This window comes from Urtica dioica, chromosome 1 (assembly GCF_054948205.1).
Source record: "Urtica dioica subsp. dioica isolate 48M chromosome 1, U.dioica_male_clone48M_v1_H2, whole genome shotgun sequence".
Taxonomy (NCBI): domain Eukaryota; kingdom Viridiplantae; phylum Streptophyta; class Magnoliopsida; order Rosales; family Urticaceae; genus Urtica; species Urtica dioica.
The window spans coordinates 22,229,681-22,234,564 of NC_142756.1; positions in this window are offsets into that span (position 1 = coordinate 22,229,681).

Here is a 4,884-nt window from a genome sequence, read left to right on the forward strand (position 1 = left end):
GAGTCATGACTCTCTTGGATGAATCGATGTGACTTGTTAGCTCCTCGTCAAAACATTGTTTCTAACTTATTCACAAGCGACAAGGGAGTCGAGGAAATAACAGCTAGAAGGAAAAAATGGTAATTTTGTAAATCTCATCTAGCTGATGATATTCATTAAGGGTAAACATAGATAATATTCAGTGGATCCACTCATCACATTTAAGTTGAATTCTTGAGTAGAAAATAAATTCATTTGAACCGAGAGATTGTCAGTGTCAACTCTTTAGTGGAGTCAGTTGACGTTAAGCTAAACTTGGAAAATGTTTATAAACTTTTGAGTCCAAGTATGTTAGCTCAAGCTTTGTTCATTTGGATCCATGAGGTCGCTGTCACAAATCATTTCGAGTAGGATTAGTTAAACTAGAAGTTAAGTAAAAAAAAGAACTAGACAAGTTTTATGAAAATTGTCTAAAGGGTATTTTTGTCTTTTTGGGCATAGGATGAAATGAATGTCAATAAATAAGTTTTTTGACATTGTCATATGATGCAAGCAATTTAAATCACGCGGCCAAGTTTATGAATTTGAGCCTTGAGGATTAATTTCATTTCATGGAATTTTACTTGAAAATTCTTAATGGGCTTTTCTTATGTTATCATGAACAAATGAAGAAACATCTAGAAGGTCCTTCTAGAAGCCTTCTACTCGTCCAACCTAAGCAAGAGAAGAGGAATTATTTTGTGCATTGATGTATGTAGATACTTGCCAAAAGAAAAAGATGAATCAAATTTCCTATACAAGGAATCATGATGGGCGGCCAACTTAGGAGAAAACAAATGAGGAAACAAATCCAAGGACTTGCATGGTATAGCTTGCACGTCCAAATGGAAGAAGGGGAGGCTAATATTTGCTCATGAATATGTGATATTCTATAGAGAAGAGGAAACTACATTTTGAAGGTAATCCTTCTCCTATAAATAGAGCCCTCATTCTCATTATTTCTCATCCCACAATTTTAGAGATTGAGAGCTTCTCTCTCTAGAGTTGGCCACCCACTTCTCTCTTTCTCTCTCTCGCTCTCTTCCCTTTTCGTTTTTGTTTTGGCCCCTAGGTCCACATTTGACCTAGCGTTTGTTTTAGCTCTTCGACTCTAAGACTTATTCTTGAGTCGTTGTGTTTAAAAGTGTCCACACACTTATTCATTCTTACCTCGAGTGATTACTCGAAGTCCCGAAGAACGAAGAAAGACGAGCTGCCTAGGGGAGACGAGCGATTCAACCTCCACAAGCTTCTCAACGATTAAGCTTCATAAAGGTTGGTAAACGTGTAATCGCTCTTAGATAGTTTTAATTTAAAAATAACATGTGCTTGCTCTTTGTCTAGGTTAGTAAAAATCGTTTTACTTGTTTCAAGAAAATTTTTATTTTCCGCCGCTTGCTAGAAGCGTTAAATCTTTTCTTAATCCTAGATCTAATACAACAAATGGTATCAGAGCTTTTGTCGCACGAAAATAATCAACGATTAAATACCTCGGGCGGTTCGATCCAAGGCCGGACCAAGTGATCGCGCCCGGGCCAAAAATGGGAGCTCGTAGACCGAGCTGCACCCTCCAGACCCTGAGGTGTGTTTTGCGGGGTGTGACCGTGCCAAGGGTTGGCTGCCTACGTACCCTTTAGTCGGGATCAGGTCAGAACGTAGTTCAATTTGTGTATTAGGGGCTATCTTGGGCTCGGAGGCTTTGGGAATCCAAGGCTTTAGAGTGGGACCCGGCTCGTAGCTTCTAGTGAAGACTTTAGAGGGGTCGCTTGCTCGTAGCTCGGCGTTCTAGCTCAAGGGCCAAGAAGCAGGAGAGCGGTGTGTACCGCAGAAGCTCGGGTCACAGAAGCGAAGCGCGCTCCCTCTCGTGGAGGGGGGTCCTCGTGTTTCTGAGCCGAGGGAGGAGGAGTGCGCGCTCTTGGAATATCACAAGAGCATGAGAGAGAATTCTCGAGAGAGAAGTATTGTTGGAATGAAAGTTGTGTGTTGAAATCAGCGTGTCCTTTCCCTCCCCTAGGGGGGGGGGGGGTATTTATAGTATTTGGAGGAGGCCTTGGGCCGGCCCCTTGAGGCCCACCGGGTGGCCGAAAGCGGGGCGCGCGAGGCTTCACACCCGGGAGGGCGCAGGGCGCGGGACTTGTCCGGGCGCGGTGTGCCCGGCAGCAGGCGTGCCCGGCCGAGGCGGCAAGGATGCTCGGCCGGGGCGGCAGGGGCACCCGGCCGAGGCAGCAGGGGCGCTCGGCCGGGGCAGCAGGGGCGCCCGACCGAGGCAGCAGGGACACCCGGCCGAGGCAGCAGGGGCGCTCTGCCGAGGCAGCAGGGGCGCTCGGCCGGGGCAGTAGGGGCACCCGGCCGAGGCAGCAAAGGTGCTCGGCCGGGGTGCCGGGGCGCGCGCGGGCCGGGAGGCCAAGGCGCGCGGGAGTGCGCGCGCATGCGGGCCGGGAGGCCGGGGCGCGGGAGCGCGCGCGGGCCGGGAGGTAGGGGCGCAGGAACGCGTGCGGGCCGGGAGGCCGGGGCGCGGGAGCGCGCGCGGGCCGGGAGGCCGGGACGCGGGAGCGCGCGCGGGCCGGGAGGCCGGGGCGCAGGGTGCGCGCGAGCCAGGCGCTCTAGGGCGCGTTGAGGCCCATTGGGCCGAGGGCATCAGGGCCGGGGGCGCAGGTGCGCGCGCGCCGGCCGTGCCGGGTTGTGGGTGCGTCAGGGCGCTCGGGCCTGGTGGGCCGGGGCCCGTTGGGCCTCCGGCCGGCAAAGCCCGGCCGACCTTGAATCGTTTTTGAATTTCCGGTGTCCCGAAAACGACCGGTAACATTAGCCCCCCAAGTTTACGGCTTACGGGACGTAAGTCGTGAACTTTAGAAAAAGAAAAGAGCGTTGAGGTAATTTCACCTTCGATCACGTGTGACCGTACTCACGCACCTTTCTTTTTTTTTCTTTTTTTTTTTGGTGGCCGGACCGGGCCGGCCGGGCTGCAAGACCCGCGCGCGGCCTGGCGCTGGGGGATTGGCGCGCGCGCAGGGGGGGGGGAAGGAGCAGGGTTTGGTCCTTCCTCTCCTATAAATAGGAGAGCCCCCCTCCCTTTCTGTTCACACTTGGTTGAGTTCTGAGTTCTGAGTCCTCGTTCCTTAAGTATTTGGAAGTAGTTCCAAATGTTGACGAGCCCATGACCCTTTATTGTGTTAACAGTGGGGCTGCTAACTTAAAGAAACCTCGAAGACATAACCTCTCTAAACATATTGAGAGGAAATACCATTTGATTCGAGAGATCGTGCAGCATGGAGACGTGGTAGTGAAGAAGATCTCAACGGTGGACAACCTTGCAGATCCATTTACCAAGGCCCTAGCAAACAAGGTCTTCGACCAGCATCGGGAGGGATTAAGCATGCAGGACTACTCACATCTTCTTTGAGTCAAGTGGGAGTTTGTTTGCATTGGTGCCCAAAAGAAGAGTAGTAGTCATTACTTATATACATTTGGTGTAATAATGTCTCACGAAGACTCTTGTTTGTAACTGCAGAATAATTAATAAAAGTTGAAACGTTCATTCATTCTTCTTTGTCTGTTTAAAGCTTTATGATAATCTATAGTCTTTAGTCCTTAAATAAATTTAACAACAAATGAAGAGTCAATTATAGATTTGCATGAACAAACTCTTCATGGTTTGCTTAAAACATTATATTCACAATCTAAGGATCAAAGGGCTATTGATCTCAGTACGATTGTTAGGAGAATATGTGATGTCTGGTTATGGGGCATAGAGAGTTGGAGACTCTATAGTTCTTCTAGGTATCTTCTGAAGGTACTAAATTGACCAGTGCACTTCTAGAGACAGAGTAAGAACAAACCATTTAACCTCTTATGTCTCGAAGTCACTACATATGAATTGCATCATGCTTACCTCAACCCTGAAATGAGACATGTCATTTCATAGCTTACATATTCTCATTTGAGAAAGTCAGAGTTCAGATTCACTTTGTGATTCTGAACACGATCTATTGGTGAAGTACTAAGTGATGAAGATGTCATGAGTAACTTTGTGAAGATCTCATAGATATGGAATTCATGTATAAGATTGCTGAAATGCAATGTATATCACCTCATGCTTTGTTCCTTGGAATGTGAATAAATGAAGTGGCCAGTGTCCAAATTGAGTCATGACTCTTTTGGATGAATCAATGTGACTTGTTAGCTCCTCGTCAATACGTTGTTTCTAACTTATTCACAAGCTACAAAGGAGTTGAGGAAATAACAGTAAAAGGGTAAATGGTAATTTTGTAAATCTCATCTAGCTGATGATATTCATGAAGGGTAAACATAGATAATATTCAAGTAATCTTCAACCCCCATGAAAGTCTTGGCTCGGTTCGTAACTCGGTCATTGTAGAAGGGACTTTAAGAATTCCCTACTGCACAAGCCCTCGATGATGGTTGTTATTGCATCACTGTTGTTGAAGTGGTCAACCTTGTTTGATTCCGCGGTGAATCGCGTGAGAAACTGTCTCAAGGACTCGTTATTCTCTTGCTTGATTGACCATAGGTACATCTTGGTTTTCTTTTGAACCATCGATGTAGCAAATCGTGCTATGAATATATCCTTCAGGTCTTTGAACGATTGGACGCTCTCTAGTCTTAAATTTTTGAACCACTCGAAACCGGGTCCGGTGAGGGTAAGACTAAAAGCCTGGCATAGAGCCCCAGGTGAGACACCCTGCATCGTCATCCAAGTTTTGTAGTGTTGGATGTGATAAGTGGGGTCGGTTTTCCCACTGTAGAGAGGGAGATTCGGGAGTTTGAAGTTTCTCATGCACAGCTCAGCAAGGATTTAGGTAGTGAATGGCGATGAGTGTTCTTCTACGACCCCATATGTATCACCGA